This window comes from Ctenocephalides felis, unplaced genomic scaffold, assembly GCF_003426905.1.
Source record: "Ctenocephalides felis isolate EL2017-DRISC unplaced genomic scaffold, ASM342690v1 CF-g0.4_SCAFFOLD_01492, whole genome shotgun sequence".
Classification (NCBI taxonomy): domain Eukaryota; kingdom Metazoa; phylum Arthropoda; class Insecta; order Siphonaptera; family Pulicidae; genus Ctenocephalides; species Ctenocephalides felis.
In genome coordinates, this window is record NW_020537646.1 from 52,106,840 (window position 1) to 52,124,417 (window position 17,578).

A 17,578-nucleotide genomic window follows, 5' to 3' on the forward strand; every position below is an offset into this window, starting at 1 on the left:
TGGATGTTTAAATGAATCATTTTTTTGTTTATGACGGCTAAAACATTGATTTTCCAAATTTATCACCATGTATTTATTGTCATAGCATAGATACCTGTGTTGAAAATTGAAATCTTTTAAAAATATAACAAATTCAGAAAGAATTAATATATAGCATGCGGTCAAGGTACAATATCACCTTCGATTTTTCTACTCAAAATAATTACTTCAATAATGTTGCCTACAATTTTTAAGATTTCGTACCATATTTTAATTTGCTAAATTACACTAATATTCAATATACATTATTACTTACGTTCATATTTGAAGTGAATTAATTTGTCAAATTTTGTTCACAATCTATTCAACCTACTATCAACAAAATTATTGCAGTAAATGGAGAGGAAAAAAGCGTATGCCCAGCTAATCTTAATCTAAAGTTCAGAAGTGAAAACAATTTGCATTTCGTCATCACACCCCGCAATAATTGGATTATAACTCTTTTAATTCTGATTTTATCATAACTATTAAATATATAAGTAATATACTATTTTAAAGGTGATTAAATGAGCTACAACTTTCTCTATCATAAATTTTACCGTAACTTCTCTTATTTTGAAACGGCGAAGGGTAAAAGGGCTCGAAAGACACTCCGGTTGGACAGCCTCGCACTCTTTAAACAGTTAGAACTCTATTAATATTTGTGTAACAAAAAAATAATTAAAAGCAATAATTAGTCTGAAAAATACCTTGAATTTTCATATATATACTTTTATACGTATTTTTTCAGAGATTTTAAAATGTGATTTTTTTTTTAATGGATTTTTTTATGAAATCATGAGTTTTTTGAAAATCGTTTGTACTAATGTTATGGTATTTTCTAGAATCCATCAAGATCTCTCAAACCAAGTTAATTCTAGAGGGAAAACAATTATTTTTAATTTTGGTGGAAATGAAAAAAAAATTGTATGCGTCTTTTAATTGCATGATCGCTCACTCATTTTACACGCAGAAGTACTTCTTTTAAAGCTTATTTGGAGAACTATAAAAACCCATTTTCATAATTAACTTAATATTGTTCCTAGAACACTGTAAAATAGCGATTTATTAGGATTTTCATTGATATAATTTTGTTCATTACATAATTTTCGTTAAAATGTATATTTTTGAAAATATTAGCAAAAAACGATGAAAAACGCAAAAAAAAACAAATTTTGAGTAGCCAGTAACTTGAAAAGTATTTGCTTTTTTGAAAAACATTATTAAACATTTTTCTCTCATAATTAGTTCTTTTATCCACACCCAACGTTATTACAACCACTGAAAAGAAATGGCATCCCCCCGGGTAGTGCAAAGGAGTCTAAATTGTTTTCACTTTTGAACTTGAGAGTAAGATGAGCCTAATTCCAAAATTCCAAGCGAATTGGAAAACAGTAAAAAAAAGTTCAGACCCAAAGCGCTCCATTGAGTAAATATTCCGTACAAATGCCAACCATATGAATTTTGACACAATGAAACTTCTAAATAATTTTTGAATAAGTAATTTTTTTGTATTGTGACTTAGCATAGTAAGGCAAAACGACCGCAAATTGAATATCTTTGAGCGCAATCACTTATGGCTCGTTCGTTCTTTGCACGAATTCGTACGGCGAATCTGTTTGCAAAGTGCGTTGAGAACACGATTCGCCGTGCGCGTCAGTCGCATGCGCAGACTGTCAGACGTATGTTATATTATTTGCATCTTATATTATTTCAATTTTGGCACATCTCAGCTGCTTTTTGACAATAATAATGTAGACATTACATTTTCTTTATTCTTAATCATGAATTTATTATATTTTAATATTGCCTTAGCCTATAAGTGAATAGAAATGTTTGGCAAATGACAGTTGTCATTTGTTTTTAATGTCAAACCATGCCTTAAATATTTTAAAGGTCAAACAATGATAAGCGGTTTTTTGTAATTTTTCCATTTATTTCTACAATCTAACTATATTTCTATGAATCAAAACATTCTAGAAAATTTCCCGAACAAACTTCATGAAGATTCATGAAAATCCGAATTATAGTTTAGGAGGATTAATGAAACTTACATTGTTACAGAAGAATTTTATATATAAGATAAGATAAGATAAGATATACAGGGCCGGTCCTATCTTGGATGCAATGCATGCAAAAAATGCAGGCGCACGCCTTAAAGGGCGCCAATACAAAATTCGGATATGAAATTTATAATATAGTTTTTTGTAATATCATTTGAAAAATATAGAATTTTTTTGCATTTTTTACTAATCTCAGACAATGTTTTTTAAACTTTAAAACAACAAACTTATACACGATGAGAATTTGGCTTTTACGATATCAATTAGGAGAAGTTTATGCAATTTTAGATATTTTAAATAATGAAGAATTAAATTAAATTAATTTATTATAAAGTACCTGTGTTATGTTTAATGATGAGAGGCTAGATTTTTTTGCTTTCTATGATTTGTTCAATAGAATAAATCACATAAAATTCCCAAAATAAATAAGTAAAATGTTCCACAACCCAAATATTAATATTACACATGCGTTAGAATTAAATGAAAATTCAAAAATATTCTGGCAAGCAATAATGAACATACTGAAATTTTTGAATGTCCGTAAAAGTTTGGATTGCAAATAAGAATTCCAAAATAGTTCCTAAGTGCGAGAAATATAAAAGGCACTACTATTTGATTATGAGCACCCGTAAATCGCCTTGATCTTCTAAATAATTTAAAATCAATGTATCTTATGCGCATTTAGATTATATTCAATTTTTTGTGTACTAAATCCAGATTTATTAAAAAATATTTACAAAAATTAACTTAAATGTTTACAAAATTTTAATGATAAACTGTTCAAAAAGATAAAATAATAAGGGGGGTAAGCGCTAGAAAAAAAAATTGGCATGCGGGCGCTGAGTACCCCAGGACCGGCCCTTTATATATATATATACTAGACCCGACAGACGTTGTCCTCTACCCACATCTACGTTTTTTTAATATCATATACTAATGTTTATACCGTTCAGTTAAAAATAATCATTATTGGTTTTCGAATTACTATTTTCACCAATATATGAGTGATGTTGAATGTAGAACTGTTTCAAATAAAATGATTATTCTCAATTCACACAGTTAGCACTTTAATTATCCATTTAACAATTATTAAAAAATGTTCAATAAAATTGTATATTAAACATTATACACTGCAAATTTATTTTAAATAGCTTGACTTGTTTTAATGCCAAGGGTTATACAATTTTTCAGTCATACCTGTAGATGTGGATGTATAAATAAATGATTTTTTGTTTATTCACGACAAAAATATTGATTTTCCAAATTTATCACACAGAAAATCATCGTCTGCCTTTGTGATTTATGGTCATAGCATAAGACACACGTGTTGAAAATTGAAGTCTTTTAAAAGGTAAAACAAATTCAGAAATAATTTGTATTTAGCATTCGCGGTATAGGTACAATATTACCTTCAATAATGCTGCCTATAATTTTCATAATTACGTACCATATTTTAACTGGCTTTTAGTAATTTACGATTTAGAAAAAGTTTTGCAGAAAAAGTTTCATCAAAAAAAAAAACTAGTGGGGTGCATAGCATCGCGCCTTAAGGCAAATTGCTGGAACTTCCCGTACCGTAATTAAAAATCTTGGCACAAAACCCAAAAAAATTTACACAAAATGTGTACAGATTATTAAAATATCTGATAATTTGATGTACATATATGCAATAAACATTTTTGATCGCATAATGAATTTTTTTTAACTTATTTATATTGAGAGTCCATAACCGCTGGACCTGCCTTTCCAAAAATTTAATCAGTTCTTTATCTTGTCAATATAAGTAAAATCTTTTTTGAATTATTAAATCAGACGCTCCGTTCTCTTAAAAACCGAGTTACCGTTTTTGGCACTTTTTGCTCCGTATCTACGGAACGGCTAGACCTGCCTTCGCCAACAACAAATCAGCACCTTATCAATACGAATGGAATGTTTTTTGAATTATTCAAATCGGTTGATCGGTGTTCCCGTAATCGTCTTTAAATTTCGTATCCGCACACACACCAAAATATTCAGAAACCTTTGAAACGTAAAGATATATAAAATCACTATAACTTGACTGAATCACATAGTCAAAAATATTCATTTAAAGTATATAAGTGAGCTTTAAAATTTTAGCCAGAATTAAAATTGAAATCTGAATTATCTTCGATATACAAAAAAAATGAATTTTTTTTTCCAAATGCAAGTCTTTTGTCAGCACAAGCAGAAAGTTTTTTGAATCATTCAATTCGGATGCTTATTTCTCTCAAAAACTGCTATTTTTTGTATATTGAGCTCTCTATCTTCTAAATGGCTGGGTCTGCTTTTGCCAAAATCTAATAACGTTTTCTCCCAATCATTACTAATTGAATGTTTTTTAGACCATTCAGATCGGTTACTCTGTTCTCTCAGAAACTCGATTTCTATTTTCTGCATTTTCTCTTTGCTCTTTATCTTCGTAACGGCTGGACCTTCCTTTGCCAAAAACTAATCAGCACATTTTCCTATCAATAGAAATCGAATGTTTTTTGAACCATTCAAATCGGTTGATCCGTGCGCCCGAAAACGTGAACAAAAAAATGCGGATACACAAAACACACACACACACACACATCCATTTTTTCTGAGGTATGCCAAAATTTTCAGAAACCTTCAAAATGTCGAGAAATGCAAAAATTTTCAATTTCGATTTTTGGACGATTACAATAACTTACCCTACGGGAAGTTAAAAAAAGTGATAATGTGTAAAAACTTACATGTAATTGTAATACTCCTAATAATCATTGCTCACAAATGCTCTAATAAAATAGTTTTTGTCACTTTAACTCGGAACAATTATATAAATTTTTAACTTCCCGTAGGGTAAGTTATAGTAATCGTCCAAAAATCGAAATCAAAAATTTTTACATTTCTCGACGTTTTGAAGGTTTCTGAACATTTTGGCATACCTCAGAAAAAATGGATGTGTGTGTGTGTGTGTGTGTGTGTGTGTGTGTTTTTGTATGTCCGCGTTTTTTCGTCCACGTTTTCGGGCGCACGGATCAACCGATTTGAATGGTTTAAAAAACATTCGATTCCTATTGATAGCGAGATGTGCTGATTAGTTTTTGGCAAAGGCAGGTCCAGCCGTTACGGAGATATGGAGCAAAGAGTGCAAAAAATAGAAAGCGAATTTTTGAGAGAACGTATCAACCAATTTGAATGGTTTAAAAACATTCGATTCCTATTGATAGGGAGATGTGCTGATTAGTTTTTGGCAAAGGTAGGCCCAGAGGTTTTGGAGTTACAGAGCTAAATTTAAAAAAAATGGCTGTTTTTGAGAGAACTAAGCGTCCGATTTAAATGATTCAAAGAACTTTCTGCTTTTTTCAACAAAACAATTGATTTTGGAAAAAAAAATTTTTTGTTTCTAATTTTTTTTCAAAAAAATTTTTTTGTAATTTTGGACTAAAAATTCAAAAAATCACCAAAGCTAAGCACAGTCTAAGCGCCACTCTGGTAGAAATGTTTACGCAAGTGCGTTTAGACTGTTTGTGTACTGGAGCACTTTTCCAATTTTGTGAAAATTATTGAAAAATGTGAAAATGCCGCCAAACTGAGCACAGTATAAGTGAAAATGTCGCACAGAATTATTTGCAAATGCGTTTAGACTGTGACTATGCGGGAGCACTTTTTCAATTTTGTGTAAATTTGGCAACTATTTTTTTTTGGAATTTGATTCGAAATGAAATGACGATTGTTAATGTTCTGGAGATCATAAATTGATTTATTTATTATTAACTTTCCATAGGGTAAGTAATCGCAAAAAAATCGAAAATGAAAATTTTTATATATCTTCACGTTTCAGAGGTTTCTGAATATGTTGGCATACCTTGGAGAAAATTGATGTATGTGTGTGTGTATGTGTGTGTGTGTGCGTGCATGTGTGTGTGGTCGGATACAAATTTTCGTCGACGATTTCGGGAACACGGATAAAGCAATTTGAATAATTCAAAAAACATTCTAGCCGTTCCGAAGATATGGGGCAAAAAGGGCCAAAAACGGTAACTTAGTTTTTAAGAGAACGGAGCATTCGATTTGTATAGTTCAAAAAACATTTTACTTGTATTAACAAGATGAAGATTTGATCAAATTTTCATGAAGATAGGACTAGCGGTTTCGGAGATCTAGTAAAAAAAACTAAAAAAAAATAACATTTGGCGGTCAACAATAATCATTAGACATTAGACATATGCATATCAAATTATCAGATATTTTATTGAGATTTTTACAATAAGTATAAGTTTTGTTTACATTCCTATGGGTTCCGTACCATTGTTTTTCTGTTAGACAGCGACGCGGCGCTTTCGCGCTTTATATTTTGTCTCTATGCAGTTAAAGCAGTACGATTGCTTTGAAAAAAAGTTCAGATCTTCCAAAATATATCAAAATGAAGATAAAATTTTTCCAAAAAAAAATTTTTATAAAAAAAATTGTTTAAAAATTTTTTTTAAAAAAAAATTTTATTTTCAAAAAAAGTAATTTTTTGTCCAATTTAAAATTTCTAAAAAATCTTATTTTTTCGAAGTAAAATTTTTTCAAAAATGTTAATCGTTTTTAAAAAAATAATAATTTTTGGTACGGGAAGTTCCAGCAATTTGCCTCAAGGCACGATGCCTTAATTGCCTTAAGACAGAATTCCACTTACAGCTAGTTAGAAATAATTTCTTATTGCAGAGTACATGTCGCAAAGTCGATATCCGATGCGACAGTAAATCAGAATGTGCAACGCATAGATAAGTAAACGCACTTGTTAAGAGGTTGGGTAGGTAAAAGAGACAAAAATGAAACAAAGAATTTAAAGTTTAAAAACGCGAAAAGGGTACATATAATAAAAATATAAAATCAAGAGGGGTTTGCTCAGAAATTTGGAGAATTTATTCAGAGGAGAATTTTCCAAATTCTCCAAATTTCTGAACAAACAAATAAATTCTCCAAATTTCTTAGCAAACCTCTCTACATAATTGCTGTTAACTCTCCTTTCTTCATTAAAAATTCCTTCGAATTTGTCAACAAATTTCGTAATATACAACTGCCCCATAACTCTCTCTTAATAAGCCTAGATGTAGTTTTTCTTTTTACGAATGTCCTACTAGAACTAATTTCAGAGTCAATCACAGATAGATGGGGTGAGATTTCTTGCCACACCACAATTTTCCTCTATTGTTTTCGAGAGTCCATTAAATTGATAGTCGCTAACACCTATTTTGAATTCAATTCACAGTTCTATTCACAAATTTTTGTTACACTTATTTTTCGCCTGCTCTCTTTACAACACCTTGAAAAAAAAAACGACTTTAAACTATCCAATGTTGAATTTTTCTTTTATTATAGATATGTCGATGATATAATTACTTGTATTCCTTAAAATAACTTTGATCTCTTGTTAAAAAATTTCAACTCTTCTAATGAACATTTCACTTTCACTTTTGAAAAAGAACACAATAGAATAGATCAATTAGCTTTTTAAACATTAATATCATAAAAATCCAAGAAAATAAAATCATAACTAACTGGTATCAAAAACCAACGTGGTCTGGCAGATATTCTACCACCCTACTAGCATAAAAATTGGCACTATTATCTCTAATCTACAGAACCCTATTAAATAATTGCTATCCCCCACATCTTATAAAATCAGTCATTAACAATAGGCTTTCTAGTCTAAGAACCAGTGAACTATTTGACTAACCTGTTTTCTCAGAGCTGGAATTTTTTTTAATGATATTTTATTATCGACTCATTAAGAAAGTACCATTCTGGCAGTCATTCCGCGATTGCGTCATCATCCCTTCAATTTGTGAAATTATCAAAAAAAAATTTCATAACTTGCTCCCACAAGGTTCAAATTTTGAGGGTATATTCTTTTAACTGTTCAGAAAGCATATGTAGAAAGCCAGCCCATTCTGACGGTTGCAAGGGTCTACCAGTCGAGTACATAATAATCACGACGCTCAAGGATGTGGGCGCATTGCCATACATAATCGACTAACACCCTTTGAATAATTTGAATTGAATAATTTATACGCTATTTTGAATGTCTTTTTGAAAACATCCGATATACCAAACTTCATTGTATGTCACCTTATGGCCGAGATATCATTGAAAATATGCCAAGTGGCCTCTTTTTTAAATTTAATTTTTAGCGTAACCTCACGTTTTCAAACTTTAAATTCTCTGTTTCATTTTTGTCCATTTTACCTAACTTCTTAACATGTGCGTTGGACATTCTGATTTACTGTCGCATCGGGCATCGACTTTGAAACATGTACTCTAAAATAAGAAATTATTTGTAAAAATTTATATAATTGTTCCGAGTTAAAGTGGCAATAACTGTTTTATTAGTGCATTTATGAACAATTGTTATTAGGAAATAATTAGGAATAGTACAATTACATGTAAGTTTTTACACCATATCACTTCCTTTATAAATTAGTTTTAACTAGTTGGTATTGGTATTTTGCCTTGAGGCTAGTAACATGAACTTCCCGAAATGTGTAAATATTCGACTTAATCAATGAAAAATAAATTAATTTATGAGTGATTAAAAATATTCCGAGTGAATTTATTACACATAATAGAAAACGAACGAACACGTTAACCCGAAGTATTTTCTGAAAGCAAGTTTTCAAAAATCAATAATTTTTATAATTGAATCAGTTTCCTTAGGACTCTAATTGTTTACTATGTTCATCAAGACCAAGTATATCGTTATACCAACTAAATCATCTAATTTTAATTTTAACAAACTCCAAAAAAAACTACTCATTTTCTCAAACTTTGATGAATTTTAAAAATTAAACTACTTGTCATAAGGCCTTAATATTTCAGTGAGTACCATAAGACCATGATATATATCGCCAAAAAAAGTTTCATGAAAATTGGCTTAAATTTTTTTTTCAACAGTTAATTACAAGAAAACGGCTCGGTAGATTTTCATCTAAAACTGATCAGTATCATTCCCAACTAATATCTTTCGAACAGTTTTTGATCTTTGAAACTCGATTCGGTAGTATCAGCTCAAATGTGAACGAAAAGTTTAACACTTTTTTTTCAAATTATAAAGAAACGGCTCGGCCGATCGTCTTACAAAACTGACAACCGATGGTCCTCATTGAGACACATCAAATGGTTTTTAAATGTCTGAAATTAATTCAGGCGTTTTTGAGCAAACGTCGATGTAAGGTCTAATTTTGACAAATGCCAAAGAAACGATACTAATTTTTGCAAACTTTAACGATTTTTTAAAGCTAAACCAATTGTCGTAGGGCCGTAATATTTGATCGTCGCAAAAAATTAATAAACGCTAGTCCTCATCGCGATACATCGAATGGCTTTTAAACTTTTGAAATCGGTCCATCCGTTTTTGAGAAAACGTCGATTTGCGGCAAAAAATCTGTTCACACACACACACACATACTTCTTCCAAATTTGGTCTCATTTGATTCAGAATGGCTTGAAACGTCGAGAAAACATAAAATTAGCGAATCGGATTTTTTGATGAAAACATAAACTTCTTCTTCGGGAAGTTAATTAACAGTTTTAATCTGTTCTTTCAAACTATAGTGAACTGAAGATGACACAAAACAATGTGGCGAAACGTATTGAAGCAAATAGTAGTAAAAGGCATTGTGCCTTAAGGCAAATTGGTGGAACTTCCCGTACGGTGATTAAGAATTTTTGAAAGTTTTATTGTTTAAAACATTTGAAAAGTTTTTTTTTAAATAAAAAATCGTCTTTTTTACTTTTAAATTTTGAAACCGATTCAAGTCTGTTGTTCCATACTAGGATCTTTGTGCTCCGCCCTACCCTATATGACCACGACCTCTATTGCCATAAAAAGTTTAATTTAAATTGTCGAACAAATCTTTTAACGAGTGGCGCATGGCATTGTGCCTTAATGCAAATTGCTGGAACTTTCCGTATCGTAAATTAATATTCAAGGAATGAAAATAATCAAAAATCAATAAAAATTGTTCAATAATAAATAACAATCATTTAAAATATTTTCAATAGATTATTATAAATACTGTTTTATAAGTGCTAATAAAATTGAGCGACGTGTATGTTCTATGAGCATTTTATGTGTATAATAAAAAAATTATTTTTGTTTTGAAAAAATTGATTTTTTTTAACACTTTGCGCTTGGTACCTTGGTAACGGCTACACATGCCTTTTGTAATACATAACCAGTCTGTAGAGAAGACCAGGTACAGTTGAAAGTAAATTAAATAGTGATGTAAACATTTGTATACGTTCAAATACTGAAATACTGATTTAAATACGATGGATTGTCCTCACCCGAGGTACGGTTGTGACAGGCATAAAATAGGTTCAAAAACAATAGCTATAAATACCTAATAGTATATAACACAACAAAACATAAACTCATAAATAAAGATTTTGAGTAAAATATAACGATAGGAAACAAAATATATTTTTTTAAACAAAGTTGACAAGAATTTTTGCAAAATCGCGTTTTCTGGTATTGAATGTTACTTTTCCTTTTTCTCTTGTTAAGTTAGATTTTTTTGATATAAGGATAAAATAGTACCCAACGCACGCTTTTGAAAATAAATCATTATGACTGAGCTAAATTATGTAAGCAAAAACTAATTGCTAGTAAATAACTAATAATGTTCATCTTGCAGCAAAATAACAAACAAAATGATCTATCTGTTTACAATTAACAGTTATTCAAACAATTACAATTAAAATTATTCGAACATGAAAACTTATTTTTGACTCCTTAAAACCTTTGCGGTCTACAGATCGCTTCAATATAAGGCACTGGCTGGAAGCATCTCAAAATTAGTATAGTTTAGCTACTACGCCGGCTATGACGGTATCCTATCTCTCCTACGTCAAACACTAATTAGTAGGTCTTCCCATCAATACGAATCGAATGTTTTTTGATCGTAGACCAAAATTTTTATCCGCACACATGAACACACGCACAAATGCACACATTCATTTTGCCTTAAGTATGAGAAAATATTCAGAAACACTTGAAACGTAAACACGTGGAAAAATTTTCATTTACAATTATTTTGCGAGCACTATAACTTACCATACGAGATATTTACAATTAGCAAGAAACGGACCGGCCGTTTTTAAATGGTTGATATCGGTTCAACCGTCTTTGAAAAAACGATGGTAAGTGTAAAATCGGCTCACATACACACACACTCAGACAGTCATAGGCACACGCACACACACATACACACATACATTTGCTAAATTTGGTTCGAATGGATTCAGAAATTAACTACATTTATTATATATATATGCAGCGACACTAGCTCTTCTACTATTGAGAAATAGTAGTAAAGAGCTACACTAGCCTCTACACTATTAGAGACCCTAATGTGTGGAGGGGGTCAGGCTACCAGGTATATAACGAAAGCAGCAACCTTTCTCGACCTCTTTCGGGTCGAGCAGTTAACACCTGGAAAAACTAGGGAATCCAACCGAAGAATACCCAAGAAGATTTTGTAAATTATTATATTTATTTTTTAATAAACTTTATTTTTCATTTATAATTGTCGTGTCTTAATTTTAATATGTGGTACCACCCCACATAATTGGTGACCCCGACGCTGAATTGGACCACATAGCGTGTTAGCTGAACCACCATATAGGACTTTCTGCATAGAGCACAAGAAAAACAAGAAAACATGCAGGATACTAAAGGGGAACTGGATGCAATCTCACGCACTCCGCATCTACCGCCGTTTTTTGAATGAGAAACCAACATTGTGGTTCACAATAGTCGATGCAATATTTTCTCGATGCCGCATCAACAATGACCTGGCTAAATACGAATATGTAATAGCTCATCTAGAATGCAAATATTTACTCCAGATAGAAGACGTAATAAACTCTCCGCCTGCAGAGAACAAATACATAAAACTGAAGGAGGAATTAATCAAAAGACTATCAATTTCCGAACGGCAAAGGATTAGACAATTACTTTTGCAAGAAGAACTTGGGGACCGAAGTCCTTCTCATTGGTCGGAACAATTACAGTCGACAATTCACTCCTACGAGAAATCTGGATTCAACGACTACCGGTCCAGACTCAACAAATATTGCAAACCCAGATCAATGGAAACCTAGAAGAACTTGTATCGCTCGCCGACAAAATATGTGAGATTGCACAACCGCCAGTAATCGCAGCAACTACTAACAACCAACTGCAAGACATCATACAAAAACTAATTGATAAAAATGATCAACTGACACAGCGTGTCAAAGATCTTACGGAGCAATTAGCCAAGATTACCTATCGTAGAAGAGTCAACCGGTCAGCAAATAGAAACCTTAGCCCATTTCGACAAGACAGATCAAACCACTTCCTCAGGCCGTGAAGTGCTTCTAGATCGCGCAACCGAAATACATTCTGTTGGTACCACGCCAAATTCGGAAAGAAGGCAAGAAAATGAGAGAGTCATTGTCCTTTCAGAGAGGTAAACTCCAACGGCAAGGAGTGATGGCAATCTATCCTTGCTCTTCATCAAGTCGTCGCCTCTTCATAAGTGATCGCAGAACTAAGGTACAGTTTTTGGTCGACGTTTTGCGTCGTATTTTGCGTTGGTTCAGACGTTTGCGTGTATCCAAGGCGCTTAACTGCTAAATCTAACCCACAACTAAACTATACATTGTCTGAAGCCAATGGAACCAACATACGCACTTACGGGGATATTATTTTACAATTAGATTTTGGACTAAGAAGAAATTTTACTTGGAGATTCATCGTAGCAGACGTAACAATGCCTATTCTTGGAGCAGATTTTTTGTCGTACTATAATATCATTATCGATATAAAAAATTCGCGTCTACTTGACAACCTGACATCACTGTCTTCTCCAGTATGTATCACATTTTCTCGGATACAAAGTGTCGAGTCTATATTTGGAGACAGTGCATACAATAAATTATTAGCTGGTTTTCCATCAATCACCAGACCATCAGGCTTGTGTCAAGAGAACAAACACAAAACAATTCATTATATCAGAACCATTCCAGGACCTCCAGTTTCTTCTAGACCACGGCGCCTCAAGCCAGAATTACTTCGCGTAGCCAAAGAAGAATTTAAGAATATGGTGGAATTAGGCATTGCAAGACTTTCCGATAGTTCTTGGTCTTCACCTCTATATCTGGCACAAGAAAAAGATTCGACGTGGAGATTATCGGCTTCTCAACTCGCGCACAATTCCAGATAAGTATCCTGTTCGTCATATTGCAGACTACGCGCATAACTTAGCTGGATATACTGTATTTTCAGTAATCGACTTAGTTAAAGCTTTTCTACAGATTCCAGTCTATCCTGATGATATCGCAAAAACTGCAATAATAAATCCCTTTGGGCTGTTTGAATTCCCATACATGACTTTTGGCCTAAGGAATGCAGCAAAGACATTTCAGCGATTCATAGATGAGGTTACACAAGGTCTGGATTTTTGTTACGCACACCTGGACGATATTCTTATATGATTCACATCGATAGAAGAACATCAAGATCATCTCCGGCAATTATTTCAACGTTTGAAAGACCACGGCGTTGTTATAAACTCAGCGAAATGCGTATTAGGTGCACCCAAAGTTGCTTTTCTTGGTTATGAAATATCTAAAGATGGAACTTTGCTACCACAAGACCGTATCAACGATCTTCAAGAATATCCGCTACCGGCAACCTACTCAAAGCTGCGACGCTTCATATTAATGATCAATTATTATCGAAGGTTTATCCCTCACATACCTGTATTTCTTGCTCCGCTACACAAGCTGCTCTCAGGATCTACTAAATCTGGATCACAACCAATTTCTTGGACCTCACAGCTTCAAGATAACTTCGAGACTTTTAAGAAAGAACTGGCTAAAGCGACATTACTAGCACACCCTGTTCCAAATGCTCAAACAGTATCATTTAGCGATGTATCCAACTATTCTATCGGTGCAGTATTACAGCAGTACATCAATGGCACTTGGCAACCTTTAGGTTTTTTTTCAAAAAACTATCTGAGAAACAACAACTATGGCCAGCATATTATCGAGAACTTTTGGCTGGTTACGAAGCAGTTCATCATTTTCGAAGCTCACTGGAAGGCAGACATTTCATTTGGTTTACTGACCACAAACCTTTAATTCACGCCTTTTCCCAACGAAAAGACAAGCTGCTGCCAATACAATTAAATCAATTAAGTTTCTTGTCGCAGTTTACAACAGATGTTCGCTATGTTAGTGGACAACAAAACATAGTAGCCGACGCTTTCTCAAGAGCAGAAACCATAACATCGCCTTTGGATCACTCTGTTATTGCTAAATCGCAAGACGAAGATGAAAAACTTGTAACGCTCTTAAAATCGGATACTGCTCTCAACCTGAAACGCATCGCTATTCCAGGAACCAAAGAATCATTATATTGTGACATTTCTCAAAATCGATTACGTCCCTATGTTCCTGCTGAACATAGACGACACATTTTTGACACTCTGCACAATCTATCTCATCACGGATAAAAACCACAATTAAACTCATCACGGATAGATTTGTTTGGCCTGGCATTCGCAAGGATTGTAGAACCTGGGCTCGAAGCTGCATCTCATGTCAATGCTCCAAAATTGGTCGGCATATAGTCACACCACTTGGAGAGTTCAAACTGCCACCCGCCAGATTTTTGCATGTTCACATTGACATTGTCGGTTGTAAATTATATTTTGTAATAAACTTTATTTTTCACTTATAATTGTTGTGTCTTAATTTTTATATGTGGGACAACCCCATATATATATATATATATATATATATATATATATATATACTAGATGACCCGACAGATGTTGTCCTGTACCCACATCTACATTTTTTTAATATCCTAAAATATGAGTGATGTTAATGTAGAACTGGTTCAAATAAAATTATGATTCTCAATTTCCACAGTTACACTTTAATTATCCCATTAACAAATATTAAAATATAATAAAATTGTATAATAAAAATTATTAGAACAAATTTATCTCCAATTGCTCAATTTATTTTAATGCCAAGGTTTTATTCACGACTAAAACATTGATTTTCCAAATTTATCACACGAAAAATCGTCTGCCTTTGTGATTTCTAGCATAAGATATACGTATTGGAAATTGAAGTCTTTTAAAAGGTATAACATATTCAGAAAGAATTAATATATAGCATTCTCCAATTTGCTTGATATTTTGGAAATAGGCTAATCTTAATCTTAAGTTCAGAAGTGAAAGCATTTTGCACTCCTTCACCACCCCCGGCATTAATTGGATTATAACTCTTTTAATCCTGGTTTTATTAGAACTTGTAATATACTATTTTATTGGTAATTAAATGACCTACAACTTTCTCTATCATAAATTTTACCGTAACTTCTCTTATTTTGAAACGACGAACTGTTAAAAGGCATGAAAGACACTCTGGTTTACTGCCGCGCACTCTTTAAACAATTATAACTCTGTCAATATTTGTGTAACAAAAAAATAATAAAAAGCAATCAAAATAATCCAAGCAATTAGTCAGAAAAAACCCTTGAATTTTAGAGATATAATAATGAGAAGTTGGTTGTTTTTTTAATGGATTTTTTTCATGAAATCATGATTTTTTTGAAAATCGTTTGTACTAAAGTTATGGCATTTTCTAGAATCTATCAAGATCTCTGAAACTAAGTTAATTCTAGATGGAATACGATTATTTTTAATTTTGGTGGAAATGGCACTCATAAACTATTTGATTCAAATGAAAAAAAAACATTGTATGCGTCTTTTATTTGCGTGACAGCTCACTCATTTTACATGCAGAAATACTTATTTTAAAGCTTATTTTGAGGACTATAAAACCCCATTTTCATATCTAGCTTAATATTGTTCCTAGAACACTATAAAACAGATATTTTGGTCATTTCATTATTTTTGTTAAAATGTATATTTCTGAAGATTAGCAAACAACGCTTTTAATTTTTCTTTATCATTTAGTTAAAAAATAATCTGTCAAATTGAATTTTAATATAGGGTATGTAATTACATTGAACTGACACTTCACGTGAGACGCATGCGCAGAACTGCATCACTTGGCAGACGCATATTGACTCTATGTTATTATATTATTTTAATTTCTGGCACGTCTCAGCTGCTTTTCGGCAATAATAATGTAGACATTACATTTTCTTATTAATATTTTAATATTGCCTTAGCCTATAAGTGAATAGAAATGTTTGGCAAATGACAGTCTTCATTTGTTTTAATGTCAAACTAAGCTTCAAATATTTTCAAGGTCAAACAATGATAAGCGGTTTTTTATAATTTTTTCCATTTATTTTTACAATCTAACTATATTTCTATGAATCTAAAAATTTTAGAAAATTTCCCGAACAAACTTCAGAAAGATTCATGAAAATCCGAATTATAGTTTAGGAGGATTAATCATTCATACATAGTTACAGAAGAATTTTATATATATGATATATTCAAGAAGGTATAAAAATGACATAAATGTTAAACTTAACAATGGATAAAATGATCTAGCAATAATTTAGGTACTAGCATATAAATAATATTTTTATAATACATAATTCAAAACATGTTGTAAACAGTACCTCCAAGTTATTAAACGATTAATATTTTATGTCTAATTAAATTTTATATTGTTGCATATATCATGTAAACAAAGAAGTTACTACTGAAAGATGTTGTTTAATCAATCATTATAATTATGCTATTTTCAAAGCAATGAAATAATCATACGGCATGAATGCCGCATATTAATCGATCGTAAGTGTATATGATATTTGAACACAACAGTTAAAACCGGCCTATAACGGTCTTACCAGCGCAACGGTAGTCATCTATAAAGCTGCATATGAATGCATAGAGTTGATAAACTATATAGATGAATACTAATTAAATGAAAGCATAAACTAGTGATGTATGGCATCTTGCTTTCAGACAAACTGCTAGAACTTCCCGTACCAAAATTAAATATTCCAGAAAAAAAATAATGATAAAAAAATAATAATCAACAAATAAAAGTCTCAAATTGTCTTAAATATTTTTAAATAGATAATTATAATTGCTATATATTTCATTGTTCATAAATTTGTACATTTTTGAACTGAATTGTAAATTTAAAATTCATATTAAAAGAATAAAAATTTGATGATTCTGAAATTTGTTTGAACTGTATATATACAGTATGTGAACTTTAAAAATTAAAGATCTTGGTGCGGAATCCAATAAAATTGTAACAAAACTATTATCTATTTAAATCTATAAATTATCTGCAATTTGATGTGCATATGTCTAATGATCATTTTTGACCGCCAAATATTATTACTTTTTAACTTTTCCTCTGTAACTCCGAAACTGATAAACCCGCCTTCCAAAATATTCATCAGTTCTTTAATTCCTCAATACAAGTAAAATGTCTTTTGAAACATTCAAATCGAACGCTTC